Raw genomic sequence first — 18682 nt, forward strand, 5'->3', positions numbered from 1 at the left:
CTGCTATGTAGAGGTAGTGCGATATAATGAATGCGTTTTAAACGTTGTTTCCCGGTTTTAGGAGGGGAATGGATAAGACTGAACAGGGCTTGAATCTGTCACTGGTTGGCGGTAAATACACAAAGTCCTAGAAGTGCCTTTTCCACCTCGCTCGTTCCACACAGCCAATGAGAACAGATTGGTGGAGACATGGGGGTGCAGGAACCCCTGGCTGTCCTGCTGCATAGGCTACATTCGAACACTGCGGTCACAATATGCTATGGTAATGAAAGCGAGAGAACAAACTCAATTGTTTCGACCGAGGGGGACCGAGGGGGTCCGCCATGGCTGTATGTAGGAGTGCGTCTCGATCATAGAAACGTGGCCTTTTGTATGCTTCCCTGACAAGGCGATGGGGATAGCCTCGTTCAAGGAATTTTTTCTTCATGATGGTTGATTGGGTGTCATAGTCCTTCAGATTTGTGCAATTCCGTCTAACCCTGAGGAACTGGGAGAACGGAATGCTGTCCTTTTGGCTCCTCGGATGATAACTTTTAAAGTGGAGGAGGGTATTTCTGGCCGTCGGTTTGGTGTATAAATCTACCTCTAATGCGTTGGCATTGTGTCTAATGTAGATATCTAAAAATTCTACTTGTGATGTATTAGTGTGGGCAGTAAAGCGGAGGTTGATGTCGGTAAGATTGAGCCAGGTTAGAAATTCTTTTGATAATCTCTGGATGGACCTAGGATCAAGTCTGTTTTTTCTTTATGAGCTTAAGGTAAGCCCTTATAATTAATGGAAACATCGGTTGTATAAAAATAGCCTGCCCAGTAGGAGCTAACCACTTTTTCTTTTCTCTTCTCCAATATGTATCAGTGTTCTCTATGACCTATTATACTGCATGCAAATAGACTAAAACATAAACCCTGAAACGCTATAGCAGATACCCACATTGACAGACGCCCCGTATAGCAGCACCAGTATCCATTCTTTAGCATTTTGCACTACTTCACTCTTTCTCCTGTTTTCTTCAAATATTTTTATTTCTTGATATATTGTATGTTGTATAATTAAACGCAAAATGCATTATCTAAATGTACATTGCTGTTTCAAAAATTGTAAGGCTAAAACTCATAAGTGGTATATCATGATCATTTATCAGATCACTGGCTTCACATGTTCAAGAAAAAAGTATAGAATGTTATGTATTGTCTAAATATATAGACATTATTTTGACACAATTTATCTATTTGTAGTTACAAGAAGATACTGTCCTGATGAAGACACTCTCATAGTGTAGAAACACGTAGACGGCCGAAATTAATCTCTTCTATGTACCACTGGGAATATTATCATTATTAGATATTGTGTATATTTATTGAAGTAATTCTTTTACTGTTTTAAAAAAAAAAATCTTTTTGATTATATCAATGAATGCTTTCATGATTTTTTATCAAATGTATTAAATTGAATCTTTCATGCTATTTTAGTGTCCTATTACCTTCTTTTAATTGAACGGTGCCAGTTTATTTTGTCTTGCCTGGGTTTGTTTATTTGTCACATAGTGTTTGCCCTGACCCAGGAAACATATCCTTCTCAGGGGGTCCTTGTTTACTTCATATAGTCACAACATTACTCTACGAAGATGATGCTGTCCCTCTTGCAAGGACGTCTGTGAGCCTCCGGAGAGCTTTAGATGCCTTTGTAAATTTCATTCAGCAATTTTCCTCTTGGCGAGGCTGACTTTAGCGGCCACGCGCAGACCGGGTGCACAGATTGTTGGGTCTCCTTGAGTTGTGCCTATTGCGGCTTGTCTGCCACTGACAGGACACTCCATCCAGGCAGACCGGTCTGCTGCCTACACGTATCCACATGTTTAGTAGTACAGGAACCTTCTGCTCTCGGTACATTTTTCTGATTCCTCGCCTCAGTTTAGCGCAAGCTACCTTCCCTTACTAGGTACCCGGCTGCGTCCTATGTGAGCATTAACTCCCTTTTCACCTGTCCGGTGCACCTCAACCCTGGCAATTCGATTTTTTTTATTTTTTCGTCAGTTCATCAGGTGTCCCTCATATCTTTGGTCCTGATGAGACCACATATAGGGCCATATTATCAAGAATGGCAATAACATTATCGCTGCTTTATCGGCAGGAAACTGCAGCTAAGCGGCGATTAGCGGCTAGACAATATGCTCCTGTGAATTCCCATAGAAGCCCAGGTTTGATGTCCTTCAAGCCCATTATAGCCGCTTTAGCTGTAGTTTCCTGCCACTAAAGCAGCGATAATGTTATCGCCGTTCTTGATAATATGGCCCAATGTCCCTTGGATCGAAACGCCATCGACTTAAATTTATAGCAAACCATTTTTTAACCCACCAGATTAAAAGAAGGCATTTGAAATGTATCATGTAATAATTTACAGTTGTTGTTATGCTTAATGAAACCTCAATTTATGGAAAATGTTTTGTTGGTTCTTTTTTTACCGGGGACTCTGACCACAGTCTACGTGATTTACAAAACAATCATTATTTTTGCTTTGATATTTGTGTCGCTGTCTTAAATTTCATAAGAGTAGCGCATAAGATATGATAACGATATGAGAAATCAGAGCATTATACTGTAGCATCTGAAATAATTTATTTTTATTTTTATCTTGCTTACAGAACAGAAAAGTAAGAATGGGGATTTTTTAAGCACGATTCATCTGGTCTTGAAGGGCGTCCATGGAGAAGCTCTTCACAATACCTGCAAATGAAAGAGAGACAAAATAAGGTTATTGGTCTGTTCCTAAGAGGGATCTGTGAGGTTTGCAGTAGGCAGGCCTCTGTAATGTTATATCAAGTGCGAGAGAGCTGTGTATTCAGTAGTGAACTGCGTAGAAAAGATGTGTGTGCAACACTGCAGCTTTGCACGACAGGTGTGTGCAACACTGCATCACTGCAGGAGAGAAGTGTGAGCACTACTGCAGCTTTGCAGGAGAGAGGTGTGTGCAACACTGCATCACTGCAGGAGAGAAGTGTGAGCACTACTGCAGCTTTGCAGGAGAGAGGTGTGAGCAATACTGCCGCACTGCAGGAGGGAAGGGTGTGTAACACTGCAGCTTTGCAGGAGGGAGGTGTGTGCAACACTGCAGCTTTGCAAGGGAGGTGTGTGCAATACTGCAGCTTTGCAAGAGAGGTGCGTGTGTAACACTGCAGCTTTGCAGGAGGGAGGTGTGTGCAACACTGCAGCTTTGCAAGGGAGGTGTGTGCAATACTGCAGCTTTGCAAGAGAGGTGCGTGTGTAACACTACAGCTTTGCAGGAGGGAGGTGTGTGCAACACTGCAGCTTTGCAAGGGAGGTGTGTGCAATACTGCAGCTTTGCAAGAGAGGTGCGTGTGTAACACTGCAGCTTTGCAAGGGAGGTGTGTGCAATACTGCAGCTTTGCAAGAGAGGTGCGTGTGTAATACTGCAGCTTTGCAGGAGGGAGGTATGTGCAATACTGCCGCACTGCTGGAGGAAGGTGTGTGCAGTACTGCAGGTTTGCAAGAGAGGCGTGTGTGCAATACTGCAGCTTTGCAGGAGAGAAGTGTGTGCAACACTGCAGCTTTGCAGGAGAGAGGTGTGTGCAATTCAGCAGCTTTGCAGGAGGGAGGTGTGTGCAATACTGCAGCTTTGCAGGAGAGAAGTGTGTGCAATACTGCAGCTTTGCAGGAGAGAGGTGCCTGTAATACTGCAGCTTTGCAGGAGAGAGGCGTCTGTAATACTGCAGCTTTGCAGGAGAGAGGCGTCTGTAATACTGCAGCTTTGCAGGAGAGAAGTGTGTGCAATACTGCAGCTTTGCAGGAGGGAGGTGTGTGCAATACTGCAGCTTTGCAAGAGAGAGGTGCCTGTAATACTGCAGCTTTGCAGGAGAGAGGTGCCTGTAATACTGCAGCTTTGCAGGAGAGAAGTGTGTGCAATACTGCAGCTTTGCAAGAGAGGTGCGTGTGTAATACTGCAGCTTTGCAGGAGGGAGGTATGTGCAATACTGCCGCACTGCTGGAGGAAGGTGTGTGCAGTACTGCAGGTTTGCAAGAGAGGCGTGTGTGCAATTCAGCAGCTTTGCAGGAGGGAGGTGTGTGCAATACTGCAGCTTTGCAGGAGAGAGGTGCCTGTAATACTGCAGCTTTGCAGGAGAGAGGTGTGTGCAATTCAGCAGCTTTGCAGGAGGGAGGTGTGTGCAATACTGCCGCACTGCTGGAGGAAGGTGTGTGCAGTACTGCAGGTTTGCAAGAGAGGCGTGTGTGCAATTCAGCAGCTTTGCAGGAGGGAGGTGTGTGCAATACTGCAGCTTTGCAGGAGAGAGGCGTCTGTAATACTGCAGCTTTGCAGGAGAGAGGCGTCTGTAATACTGCAGCTTTGCAGGAGAGAGGTGCCTGTAATACTGCAGCTTTGCAGGAGAGAGGTGCCTGTAATACTGCAGCTTTGCAGGAGAGAGGTGCCTGTAATACTGCAGCTTTGCAGGAGAGAGGTGCCTGTAATACTGCAGCTTTGCAGGAGAGAGGCGTCTGTAATACTGCAGCTTTGCAGGAGAGAGGCGTCTGTAATACTGCAGCTTTGCAGGAGAGAGGTGCCTGTAATACTGCAGCTTTGCAGGAGAGAGGTGCCTGTAATACTGCAGCTTTGCAGGAGAGAGGTGCCTGTAATACTGCAGCTTTGCAGGAGAGAGGTGCCTGTAATACTGCAGCTTTGCAGGAGAGAGGTGCCTGTAATACTGCAGCTTTGCAGGAGAGAGGTGCCTGTAATACTGCAGCTTTGCAGGAGAGAGGCGTCTGTAATACTGCAGCTTTGCAGGAGAGAGGTGCCTGTAATACTACAGCTTTGCAGGAGAGAGGTGCCTGTAATAATACAGCTTTGCAGGAGAGAGGTGCCTGTAATACTGCAGCTTTGCAGGAGAGAGGCGTCTGTAATACTGCAGCTTTGCAGGAGAGAGGTGCCTGTAATACTGCAGCTTTGCAAGAGAGGTGCGTGTGTAATACTGCAGCTTTGCAGGAGAGAGGTGTGTGCAACACTGCAGCTTTGCAGGAGAGAGGTGCCTGTAATACTGCAGCTTTGCAGGAGAGAGGCGTCTGTAATACTGCAGCTTTGCAGGAGAGAGGTGCCTGTAATACTGCAGCTTTGCAGGAGAGAGGTGTCTGTAATACTGCAGCTTTGCAGGAGAGAGGTGCCTGTAATACTGCAGCTTTGCAGGAGAGAGGCGTCTGTAATACTGCAGCTTTGCAGGAGAGAGGCGTCTGTAATACTACAGCTTTGCAGGAGAGAGGTGCCTGTAATACTGCAGCTTTGCAGGAGAGAGGCGTCTGTAATACTGCAGCTTTGCAGGAGAGAGGCGTCTGTAATACTGCAGCTTTGCAGGAGAGAGGCGTCTGTAATACTGCAGCTTTGCAGGAGAGAGGCGTCTGTAATACTGCAGCTTTGCAGGAGAGAGGTGCCTGTAATACTGCAGCTTTGCAGGAGAGAGGCATCTGTAATACTGCAGCTTTGCAGGAGAGAGGTGCCTGTAATACTGCAGCTTTGCAGGAGAGAGGTGTGTGCAATTCAGCAGCTTTGCAGGAGAGAAGTGTGTGCAATACTGCAGCTTTGCAGGAGGGAGGTGTGTGCAATACTGCAGCTTTGCAGGAGAGAGGTGCCTGTAATACTGCAGCTTTGCAGGAGAGAGGTGCCTGTAATACTGCAGCTTTGCAGGAGAGAAGTGTGTGCAATACTGCAGCTTTGCAGGAGAGAAGTGTGTGCAATACTGCAGCTTTGCAGGAGGGAGGCATCTGTAATACTGCAGCTTTGCAGGAGAGAGGCGTCTGTAATACTGCAGCTTTGCATGAGAGAGGTGCCTGTAATACTGCAGCTTTGCAGGAGAGAGGCGTCTGTAATACTGCAGCTTTGCAGGAGAGAGGTGCCTGTAATACTGCAGCTTTGCAGGAGAGAGGTGCCTGTAATACTGCAGCTTTGCAGGAGAGAAGTGTGTGCAATACTGCAGCTTTGCAGGAGGGAGGTGTGTGCAACACTGCAGCTTTGCAGGAGAGAGGTGCCTGTAATACTGCAGCTTTGCAGGAGAGAGGTGTGTGCAATTCAGCAGCTTTGCAGGAGGGAGGTGTGTGCAATACTGCTGCTTTGCAGGAGAGAAGTGTGTGCAATACTGCAGCTTTGCAGGAGAGAGGTGCCTGTAATACTGCAGCTTTGCAGGAGAGAGGTGCCTGTAATACTGCAGCTTTGCAGGAGGGAGGTGTGTGCAATACTGCAGCTTTGCAGGAGAGAGGTGCCTGTAATACTGCAGCTTTGCGGGAGAGAGGTGCCTGTAATACTGCAGCTTTGCAGGAGGGAGGTGTGTGCAATACTGCAGCTTTGCAGGAGAGAGGTGCCTGTAATACTGCAGCTTTGCAGGAGAGAGGTGCCTGTAATACTGCAGCTTTGCAGGAGAGAGGTGCCTGTAATACTGCAGCTTTGCAGGAGAGAGGTGCCTGTAATACTGCAGCTTTGCAGGAGAGAGGCGTCTGTAATACTGCAGCTTTGCAGGAGAGAGGTGCCTGTAATTCGGCAGCTTTGCAGGAGAGAGGCGTCTGTAATACTGCAGCTTTGCAGGAGAGAGGTGCCTGTAATACTGCAGCTTTGCAGGAGAGAGGTGTGTGCAATTCAGCAGCTTTGCAGGAGAGAAGTGTGTGCAATACTGCAGCTTTGCAGGAGAGAGGTGCCTGTAATACTGCAGCTTTGCAGGAGGGAGGTGTGTGCAATACTGCAGCTTTGCAGGAGAGAGGTGCCTGTAATACTGCAGCTTTGCAGGAGAGAGGTGCCTGTAATACTGCAGCTTTGCAGGAGAGAGGCGTCTGTAATACTGCAGCTTTGCAGGAGAGAGGTGCCTTTAATACTGCAGCTTTGCAGGAGAGAGGCGTCTGTAATACTGCAGCTTTGCAGGAGAGAGGTGCCTGTAATACTGCAGCTTTGCAGGAGAGAGGTGTGTGCAATTCAGCAGCTTTGCAGGAGAGAAGTGTGTGCAACACTGCAGATTTGCAGGAGAGAGGTGTGTGCAACACTGCAGCTTTGCAGGAGAGAAGTGTGTGCAATACTGCAGCTTTGCAGGAGGGAGGTGTGTGCAATACTGCAGCTTTGCAGGAGAGAGGTGCCTGTAATACTGCAGCTTTGCAGGAGAGAGGCGTCTGTAATACTGCAGCTTTGCAGGAGAGAGGTGCCTGTAATACTGCAGCTTTGCAGGAGAGAAGTGTGTGCAATACTGCAGCTTTGCAGGAGAGAAGTGTGTGCAATACTGCAGCTTTGCAGGAGAGAGGTGCCTGTAATACTGCAGATTTGCAGGAGAGAGGCGTCTGTAATACTGCAGCTTTGCAGGAGAGAGGTGCCTGTAATACTGCAGCTTTGCAGGAGAGAGGTGCCTGTAATACTGCAGCTTTGCAGGAGAGAAGTGTGTGCAACACTGCAGATTTGCAGGAGAGAGGTGTGTGCAACACTGCAGCTTTGCAGGAGAGAAGTGTGTGCAATACTGCAGCTTTACAGGAGAGAGGTGTGTACAATACTGCATCTAATTATGACAATAACGTCGACGTTTTGACCCCAGACTTTTGTGCTCCTAACTCTGCATCAGAGGCGGGTCTTCATCAGGACGTTGGGGGGAAGGTATGACAGCCAAAGGTTTGATTCAGTCAGTTGTGAACAGTGCATTAGTAAGCTGACTACGGACGTATGATGACGCCCCAAGTGAATCTATTATAATTCATTGATCGCTGTGACTATACTTGACAAAGTACTTCCACCGGCTGGTGAAGACAAGCATCCATTTTTCTAACGGACCACAATCAACTGATGTGAGTCGGAGGTGTCGGCTGACACCTCACCGATCACTGTTCACAACTGACTGAACTAAACATTTGGCTGTCATACCTTCCCCCCACCGTCCTGATGAAGACCCACCTCTGATGACGAATTAGGAGCACAACAGTCTAAGGTTAAAACGTCGGCGTTATTGTCGTAATTAGTCCTTGCAATTTCCCTGACTTCAAAAGGAAATTATAACTATTGTTGGGATCTATGTTTTGATTCTTGGACTTGCCTTTAAAAACTTTTGTACGCTTTATATATGTTATTTATGTCACCTTTGCACAACACTATGTCACTTACCACTATCAGTCACTAACTGCACACTACTGTTCTTCCGCCGCATGTGTTTCATGTCACGGACAGCAATATATGATGTTGGTTTGTTTATATACAAATATAAAGTAAAGAAATTCAACTCTGGTCCTTCAATCAGAGCCTGGCCCAACCACTGGCCCTACAGACGCCACTGTGTTTACCCTTAATTTCCTACATGCAGCAGTGTGCACAACCTCTCGCCCCACAGTCGTATTGTACTTAATCTCTGACCGTAGAGTCAGAGTGTATGTAACCTCTGGCTCAACATTCATCGTTGTATGTGATTAGACTTAACATCAGGTCATACAGTATTGTCAGGGATGGAAGCACCTCTTACCTGCTGTTTCTTTGACTTCGTTTTTGCTATGTTCTTCATATACGCATCATGGCCAGCAGTTAAGCTAATGTTTCTGATGTGCTCCATTAACCTGTAGAGAAAGGACAACATTGTGATGGATAACCATGGCATGCGCCTATCATGCTGGTTGTGAAGTCACCTCCTCACAGGAATTCTACTTTGTATTGACAACAGAGAGTCAAACGGAGAGGGGGGGGGGAGGTCTACAGGCACACACAATACATTTCCCCAAAGAAGAAAACATCTAAATTACCCAAAACATACAGAAGTGGACAAGTCAACCACAGAGAGAAGATCACAGTAAACAGGCATAAAAGAGTGAGAGCGCAGAAAAAGAAGTAGTCTAGGAGAGACGGTAGAACAGGATTCCAAAAGTCTGAATGCTAAGATGTAGGATGCAACACAAATACGAAGATTGAAAGAATACAATCCACAGTGTTGGACTCCGTCGCACATGCTAATGCGTGTGGTGTGTTTGTATGTAGCGTCCTGAGGCGGAAAGCCGGGACCTGTAAGTTGATATTATTGCTCATTGTTCTGGTGCTTTTAAAAAATTTTAATCGCCGCTTTTTAATACTGTTTACTGATTTTAACGAGTCAACAGATATTACCCTGTATCACTTACCGCGCCACCCAATTGTCACGGGGCCACAACGGTGTGCTTCATCGCGCTGTGGACCGCTGCAGAGTTGAGTTGGCTGCCCTGAATCGGAATCGCTCCCAGACCTCTCCCACTGCAGCCGAGTAGGTGCTGCCGAGGGGCCCGCCATCTTGGGTGAGGAGCAGGAACAGGGCGAGCAGACTAGTGCTCGGCCCCTCCTGCCCTCGTCACTACAAAAGCCCATTTCCTCACACCCTCATTGATTGCTAATGCGTGTGGTGTGTTTGTATGTAGCATCCTGAGGCGGAAAGCCGGGACCTGTAAGTTGATATTATTGCTCATTGTTCTGGTGCTTTTAAACATTTTTAATCGCCGCTTTTTTTTTTACTGTTTACTGATTTTAACAAGTCAACAGATATTACCCTGTATCACTTACCGCGCCACCCAATTGTCACGGGGCCACAGCGGTGTGCTTCATCGCGCTGTGGACCGCTGCAGAGTTGAGTTGGCTGCCCTGAATCGGAATCGCTCCCAGACCTCCCCCACTGCAGCCGAGTAGGTGCTGCCGAGGGGCCCGCCATCTTGGGTGAGGAGCAGGAACAGGGCGAGCAGACTAGTGCTAGGCCCCTCCTGCCCTCGTCATTACAAAATGGAGCTATTACCCCGGAAGCTCAGCGGACGGTCACAGCGGGCGCGCCGGCAGCGCGCCGAAGGCGCGCCAAAGGCAAGCCCGTCTGCGCCCGTCGTCGCCAAGCCATCGCCTCTCGCCAGAATCCCTGGTCCTGACCCTATGGGGGTCCGAGTGTATGATGCGCTGACACTACGCTCACTGAATAACGGCCAGGTTTGTAATAACTTGTGTTGGGGATTCGAACTTTGCCTGTGATTCATGCTGTTTAACCCTACCTCGGCCCGGCTTGGTCGGACAGAAAGCGGGGGCGGATAAGCTTACTCAGCGATTGTCCAATAAGCTGAATGTGAGATCCCTTGCCAAGCATTATTTAGATATACAGGCACTCCTGCTTGAGGAAACTCCTGATGCTCTTTTTGATTGTGAGACCTGGTTACATGACGCGGATACTAGCCTGCCCAATCTCACTCTCCCTGATGGCTATTTGATCAAACAAATTAACAGAGAGACACGAGGTGGCGGGATCGCTGTTATTTTCAAGAAGCAATATACATGCTCCTTTATTAGAGCTGACATCTGTGACTGCGAATGCGCCAGATTCCAGATAGCTTTTTGTCCGCAGTTCACGTTCTCTGGACTTTATATTTACCGGCCCCCGGGACCTGCCTCAAAGTTTATTCAATCTTTACTAGAGGTAGTGAGCGCCCTAGTAATAGGACCGCCCAATTTTACTGTCCTAGGTGACTTAAATCTCCATTTTGACCAGAATCATGACGGTACTATCAGGAATCTTTTAAGTGAGTTAGCGGCCCTGCAATTGGAATGGACGGATCACTTTCTGATTAAAGCTACCATGCAGGTCAGGGAACCTTTCAAAACTATGGGGTTGAACCGGGTCCTCAAAAGACCGTGGCACAAACTTAAATCTGACGATCTCCAGTCAACATTGGGGATGTTTCCCGGTGGAGAGGAGCCAGATGTTAACGCCGCATATTCCATCTTCCAGGATTGGATTGTGAAGGGACTCAATGACCTCGTCCCTGCCAAATGGACTAAAGGGCGTAGGTCACCATCCCACCCTTGGTATAATGATTCCCTTAGAGCCTGGAGGAAAGAGTGTAAGAGAGCTGAACGCCTATGGAGGCGTGAATATAGGGATGAGCATAAACGGCTGTACTTGGCCAAGTTGAAAGTTTACCATAAAGCCATTTGTTCCGTGCGTGCCGCTTTTTACGCTGAAGAAATTAAGGTCAGCCCCAACACCACCAAATGTTTGTTCAAACTTGTACAAGAGCTTCAAAATAGTAGAGCTCCATCCTCCAATATCACCTCGGCACAGCAGTGTGAGGATCTGGCCACTTTCTTTGTTGAGAAGGTAAATACTGTAGTGTAGTTCCTATTTTCCCAATAGGCCCTGCACATTGGAATAACATAGACAGCAGTATCGACGTAGAAGTGCGGATCTTCCAGGCCTCTACTGACTATGCTAAACTTAATTGGGTTTGTTACCAACTAGCTCAGAGGTCACTGGAAACTTTCTTGACTGAATAGGAAGTGATCAGCTTCCTTGGCACAGACAAGAAGGGATTCAGTTTTCCAACAACCGTGCAACATGACAACTTTGCTCCTCAGATAAGAGTCAATCTCTAGAGTCGTGTGAAACAATAGACAGTTATTTTACTCAGTCAGTTATAGTGCAGATTACTTTCACAATGTGTAGAGAATAGAGAGACGGGCGTTTTCAATAAAGGAAAACATTTATTGAACAGTCTTTCTTCTCATACAAGAGAAATGAATTGCCCCGATAGCAAGACTTGTCATTAGATAAAGTACGTACAGTAAGATGAGTATGAACTATAACACAGTGGATTGTGACATCACTCTGTAGTTCAATCGAATCCCGCGAGAGTACGTGATACTCCGCCCCTATCTCCTTTATAAGCTTCCTGTGGGCAGCCATTTTTGCCTTCCACGAAGCTTGGGTCCTGCGATGAGACAACGCCGGACAGGTTAGTGGCTCATTAGGATTTATGTTTGGCCTTTTTTCTTTTGGGGTGGCATAGACTGGTTCACCTATGTTTCTGGGATATGAGACTAGGCTTGGTCTGTCAAACTTTTGCTAGCCCAGATCTAAACCTGCTACAGTTTAGCTCCATCCTATTTAGGACACTCATGTTTAGAGGAAAGCTTTTTACATTAAGTGATGGATCTTGGGAACCTGGGACTTTTATGGGCTCTGTGACTTATTCCACCCTTAGGATTTTTTGTGGCTCTGTGAAGCTTGACTGTTATAGGGGCTATATTATGTATTGGAGGGAGAGATAGAGTAGTACTGTCCACCCTTCCGTTCATTACCCCTTCCTTGCCTTCACAGAGCGGGGCCTCCTTTTTCCTGAGCTGGGTTCCAGGAAAGGTGAGGTACACTCCCTGTACTATTCAGGTGAGTAACATTAGTAAAATAAATTGGCTTAATTAGTAGAAGCCAGTGCCAGGTCTTTCCTGTTTTGATAGGACTTACTACAATTTATTTCTTGTTTCTTGTTAACAGATGTAAGAGACACCGTTTGGTACAGAGGAACACGATTTTGGACTATTTATGTATATCCTTTACAGATTGTCGCTACGTTCACTTTATGTATGCAGTAGCTAATGCTTAGAACTCTGGCCCTGAAGAAAGCCATGGGATCTTGTCCCTACCGGCTGAAACATGTTGGCCTTGTAAATGCAGTTATATGTTTAGACTGCTTCCTCTGCATTGTTCTTGTTTGTTTGAGGGAAAGGACAAATTACATTAGAGTTTTCCGCCTATTGATCCTTTTACCCCTTGTTTTTAACTCACACATCTTTTGATTTTTGCACTGCACTCGATCCCATCTTTATCATTTGTTCATGGGTACCTTAGCGATTGATGGTGCGACCCAATTGAGTAAGGGCGATGGATGGGACTCATTGATCAAGAGACATACCACCCCATTTTTGGATGACCAAATGAGAACACTTGATCTACATACCTATTTGATGGGAATCCAACACATCTCTGTACGGGTCTTACCAACAATCTCAGTAGGTCCATCGACAGGTTTGTCCTGGCACACATTCTGATATAGAGACTTATGTAGCTCTATTAGCGCCTAGCTCACTTATGTAGAAGTTTTGCAGCAGCTCGGAGTACTTGAAGCTCCGTTATAGACCCCCGGTTCTTTTGTTGTTAGGATTACAGTTAGGGGGATACGAACTGGGCAGGTCTTTAAATTTCCCTCAGACCCTCCTTCAATTGTTTGTGTTTTGCTGTTTGTGTGGTCCCATCAGAAAATAGCGCAAATCAGCACCCTCTTTAAGTAAAGACAAGTGTTGCTTAATTTCAGCCAGTGTGGATGATGTTAGCCATTCAAGGCAGAGTTTCCCTACACTGTATGTTGTTACTATCCCTGGATGTTGTCTCTGGGAGTATCTAGGGTCTTGTCTGGTCATTTTTAACCCCTGTGTTTTGTTCAGGAATCTATCTTGACAGTTGTTTGTGTCAGTAGGCCAGATTAACCACTTTTTCCAGTCAGGATGTGTTCTGTTAAAAGGTAAAATTTTAGTTACGTCTATCTCAATATCTGCAGTTGCATTTTCAGGTATTGGCTTTGGAATAGACGGTTTGTTAAGGTCTTTAATCTTAGCTAGGCCAAGACAGGATGTTTGGTGAATTGTGTCATTTAAAAACATCATTTGTTCTGGTATCATGCAGGTTCTGAATAGTGCTTCTAGGCCTTGTACCTGCCACTCTTTCGTACCCCAAATTGTTTTTGTTTCAATGTTATTTTTCCAATAATCAAAACCAAATGTCAACATTTTTTCATAAAATGCTTCTGAATATATCAATTTAGTGTTTGTCAGCATTGTTTTCATTCCTGTTTTATCGAACAGTTTGTAATAAAACGTTTCTGCATCACTGGTGTTAAACCCTGAGAAGTATTTGAATTTCTCAAAGAATGTTTTAGAACTACTTTTAGGTGGTGTAGCACAATGTTCCCATTGATTATACTTAAAAACATTTCTAGGCTGTGCAGATTTATGCAAATAATGATCACCATAATGAGTAAAACAGAACAACTGTTCATAACTAGACGAACCTTGTAAATAATCATGTTCTGTGAATCTAGCTGACATTACTAAATCAGACATCATGTCATTAATACTGTTAAAGTCCCAATCATCAGAGAATGTACTAGGTTTTACAAAGTCACTTAAGGAAACCTTCAGTTGATGAGGATACTTCAGGATCTCGACCGGACCATAAATTTCAGAGTCAGTTTTCTCCCATACTACCCCACCAGGTATTGGAATGGCTGTGACATTTACTGTTGACAGTTCTCTTTTCTTCACGTGGGATGATCTGTGTGGTTTGAGGACTAAGTTGATGTTCTGACTTGCTGTGTCCATTGTACTATATTTTCCCTCAATGAATTTTCCCAAACAAAGTACCATGATGAGCCAAAGCAGGAGGAAAAATACACCTAGACCGAACCAGAACTCTAACCAAGGGGAAACAAGGTAGATTTCCTTCAGTTCATGAAAGAGTTCAGTTGCTTTTTCTTTAAAAGTCTTTTTTATTTCTGGCATCACATCGGGGTTGCTTAAATCTTCAGAGAAGTTGTCGAAGTTGATGAAATAACCAGAGGCAGTTCTGTCAATTGTTGGAATTGTTCTTTCAATTTGTCTTTCGGTAGCACTTTCTGATGCCACATCATTGTAGACTGGTGTTTCTTGACAAACTGTTTCAATCTGTGTCTCAAGAGGCACGAGTTCCATGGCATTATTGCATAGTCCTTCTCTGTGCACTGCAGGCTGATCGAATGTGATTAGTCTTTCAGTTTGAACCTCTTGGATTTTTGCAAGTTTGGGTATTCTGTTTTTTCTTGTGAGTCCACTGGGCCTACTGTTGATTATAGGCCACATGCTTGTGGTTTTACCAGGTCGATAGATACAACTCTGTTCTCCTTTTTACCAGCAAGGGGCGGTAGTACTACTGATCTTGTTCCGGTGACTGCTAAGACAGGTACTGATTTTCTGTAAGAAGGCCCAAATTCCTTCTTCACCGCTATTTTTTCTCTGACTAGATCCCCAATCTTTGGAATCCAGACAGGCCTTGCTGGGGCTGTTGCTTGTGGTGCCTCGTCAGTGGTATCTGGCTGTTGCTTTAACTTTATGTTGCTTAAGGATTTTCTTGTTTCATTTAAGTCCTGTAAAACAGCCAAACGATCTTTGATGTCAAAGTCTGTTTGCTTATCTTGTACCACTGATACTTGACTATCTAAGTCCTGAATTCTCATTCTAATTCCGAACAATAGTTCGTATGGGCTGAAACCTTTTAGAGAATTTCTTGGCAAATTATTAAGACTCGTTTGGACACTTATTAAATGTTTGACCCACCCAGCGCCTGAACCTAATACCTTCGCTGTTATAGATCGCTTTATGTACCGGTTTTTTCTTTCTACCACATTATTCCCTTCGGGGTTTGACGGACAAGAATACCGCAACCCAATTCCCATGCTAGCCATGGCCTCCTTATAGGCTCGAGAGCTAAAAGCAGGACCCTGGTCAGAATGGAACATGGCAATTGCTTTTGTGCCGATAAAGACTCGCAGATCTTTTATAACCGTTCTGGCGTCAGCCGAGCGCTGGGGCCACATTTTTTAAGTGCATTTTGTCTTAATGGTGTACAATGGGACGCGCTTCTCTTCTTTGATTGCGCAGATAGATCGCCTTATGCTGTCTATCAGGGATCCTGAAACTACACTGGCCGGTTCATCACTGCGATCTCTGTTGCAGTCTTCACAATTTTTAGCAAAGCATTGAATATCTATGCTCATTCCCGGCCACCAGTACTCTGATTGTAATTCTTTCAGAGAGTCCTTGATTTTTTGGTGTCTCAGACCCAACCCCATGTGTGCTTCCAATAAGAGGAAGCCCCTCCTGATCCTGTTTGGAATCACTCTATCCCCCACTCCAGGGATTCGAGCAAAAGGAACGGAGTTTGCATCGATTACTTATGCATAATTGAGTGGATAGTTCACGGCTAATGCTGCACAGTCGCCTTTTAAGGACGTTTTTACTGCCAGCATAGTTTCACCGTCAATGTATTTTTCTGTACGCTTTTTTGTGGCTACGGAAGCCGGTTTAGTTGCTTCCGCTGTGGCTGTTTCAGCCAATGAATTCCCTGCAACGTGAACGCCATCACGTTGAAGACTCTGTGCGTGTACCACGTGAGTCTTTTGTAGTTCTTTCTGTAAAAGAGCTACCTGGTTCCAGAGCAATTTATGCTTTATTGTGGCACCTGTGTCATCTTTGTAATCATTTTCAATCCAGCTCTGCAGCTTATTATTGTAAGAGTTGACGCAAAAATGAGAATCGCACACGATTAGTGTGGGGAATTCACGTTCAGCATTTTCAAGCGCCATCTTTAAAGATCTGATTTCAGCTCTCTGAGCCGAACAGTACTTTACTGATTCAGTTTTTGTTATTTTCGGTCTGAATTTACCGCTCAGCCAGCGACCCTTAACAATCGCGTATGCTGCATCGTAGGATTTGCTCTCTACGTTGAAATGCTGTACAAATCTATCTGTATAGATTATACAGGCGTACTGTGGGAGAGGCAGAAGTTCGATTGGCAGAGGATATTCTTCTTCATAAGCCAAATCATTCAGTTCGTTCAAGAGCGGGCCGTGATAGAATTTCACGTCCTCCGCAGCAAGAGAATCTATGTACTGTATCCATTTCGGATCCAGTGACTCTGTAGGCATGTTTACTGGGCTGAATAGCGCCTCGAAGGCGGATTCCGCTGTAACAACAGTGATACTTCTGCCTTTTGCTAGTTCTCTTTCTTTAGCTGTAGCAATTTGCACTGCTTTCACAGTATTTTCTGTGAGACTGAATGTTTTTTCCGCTTGTGTGTACAAGTGAGATTTGTATGCTATTGGTACCGTTTCTCCCTCATTAGTGGTCAGGTACGTGAATCCGCATCTCCCTGGGATGATTCGGATTACAAGATTGCGTGTATTGTTACGTGTATCTAATTTTGTTTTTGCTAACATGTCTGTTTGCAGTGATCTCAAAATTTCTGTGTGTTTTTGAGTCCAGTTGATTTGTTTAAAATCAGGTTTAATTAATTCGTAGAGAGGTTTAACCCTCTCCGCATAATTTAGAATGTAAGTTCTTCAGAAATTCAGAAAACCTAGGATTGATTGTAAGTTCTTCAGCGTTTTTGGAGCTTGGAGTACAGCGCACTTCTCTAAGAAGTTGTCCGCTAGGCTTTTCCCTTCACTTGATAATTTGTATCCTAAAAATAGTACTGTCAGATGGGCAATTCAAGACTTTTTAAAGTTGAATTTGTAACCCTCTGCAGCGAACCCAAGTATAATGGTGTTCACTCTTTTCAAGTGAGTATCCCAGTCGTCGTCTGTGAGATAGATATCATCTACGTAAGATAATGCCTCATCATCATACATTTGTAGTAACTCTGTTACTCTAGCTGAGAATAGTCCTGGGCTGTTCTTGAATCCCTGTGGGAGCCTACAAAAATTTTTCTGAGACCCCATTACGGAGAAAGCGGTCAAATACCTGCTTTCTGGTGCAATGTTTTGACAAAAGAAACCATTAGATATATCTAATGTCGTATTATATTTTTTCCTAACTATATTATTCATTAGGGCTGCACTATGCGAATTTTGTACTGCAAATGTTTTGCAACATGCATTAAGGTGTCTGTAGTCCAAAACTAGACGATATGAATTGTCTGGCTTGGAGACAGGAAACAAAGGATTGTTCATTTGAGAGGTGCATGTTTCAATCACCCCCTGGTATTCAAGTTGATCTAAGATCTCTCTGACTTGTTTTTTAGCTTCTTGCTTAATGGGATACTGCCGTTGGGCAGTTGGTTCACTTTTTAACTGGATTTTGTGAGGAGGTGAGTCCTCATCCCATCCTACATGATTTTTATATAATGCCGGTGCCTGGGCTACTGCCCATTTCCTTGCATAAGTATATTTTTTGTGAATCGGAATGTGATTCGAGAAGGCAGGCATAATCATTTCTTCGCCATGAGGGCACTCCCTGACAAACTCTGGGGGCCAATCTTTTTCAGCTAACAGAATATCATAGCCTTTTGAGAGTTTATCCCAAAATAGACCCCTAATTTTCCTAGTCTTATCACCCTCTATACACAATGTTATTTCGTATATCTTATGGGGCTCGCTAAGTCTGGTATCGGCAGTTTCCACTTGAATGTATTCATTCGTGTCCACTGTCTCCAGATGACTCATCAGGATCTTGCAGCTTATACTGATTTCTGCTGCACTGTCTAGCATTGTCTGTGCCCACTCCCTGTTTTTCAACTGTGTCCTCAGTATTCTCGGCATGGTTGATTACTCTAATACTAGCTATCTTCTTTTTCGGAAATTGAGATTTTTTACTCTGAGCAGGTTCCTTGTCTTTGGACTTGGTGTGCTCTCCTGGGTCTGACCATCATCTTCTTTCCGATTTCTGCGAAAAAGATCGAGAGGGACGTGTATCAATACTTTGATATCTATCAGGTTTTTTCAAATTATCCCTATTTCTAAGGTTATATCTTTTCTCAGAGGGCTCCCGCTGGGGAGACTGGTGTTCTCGAGTCGGAGTTCTTTCCCTCCATCGAGGAGACCTTCCTCTGGTCTGGAAAACTTTTTCTTTGGGACTGGACTGTTTATTTCCATCCCAGCTCTTTTTAGGAGTGTTTGAATTATTTTTAATAAATAATTTTACTAACTCTCTATATGCTTTTGTTAATTCTCTTATGTTAACTAAGAGTTCTTCACTTGACATTTTATCAATGTCTGGATGTGGTGTGTAGCTGGCTAGAACCGGCCACGTTGCTCCTGGTCTACCTAGTGGACCGAGCCTGGTAATGTGATCATTGTGTTTTAAGGCGCCATT

The 18682-nt window shown here is 44.8% G+C and overlaps 1 long non-coding RNA gene and 1 pseudogene across 1 annotated transcript in view; both read right to left on the bottom strand.

Annotated features, from left to right (window-relative positions):
- Positions 1 to 1017: 1017 nt before the first annotated feature.
- Positions 1018 to 18682, bottom strand: part of LOC147666731 (uncharacterized) — a 99925-nt gene continuing 82260 nt past the window's right edge. The window contains exons 2-3 of the long non-coding RNA XR_015304742.1: positions 8475 to 8565; positions 1018 to 2724 (exon numbers count right to left, since the gene is read on the bottom strand). This is a non-coding gene — a long non-coding RNA (uncharacterized LOC147666731). The remainder of the gene's footprint in view (positions 2725 to 8474; positions 8566 to 18682) is intronic.
- Positions 10530 to 18129, bottom strand: LOC147666732 (uncharacterized; annotated as a pseudogene).

Source organism: Lissotriton vulgaris, unplaced genomic scaffold, assembly GCF_964263255.1.
Source record: "Lissotriton vulgaris unplaced genomic scaffold, aLisVul1.2 SCAFFOLD_4768, whole genome shotgun sequence".
Lineage (NCBI taxonomy): Eukaryota > Metazoa > Chordata > Amphibia > Caudata > Salamandridae > Lissotriton > Lissotriton vulgaris.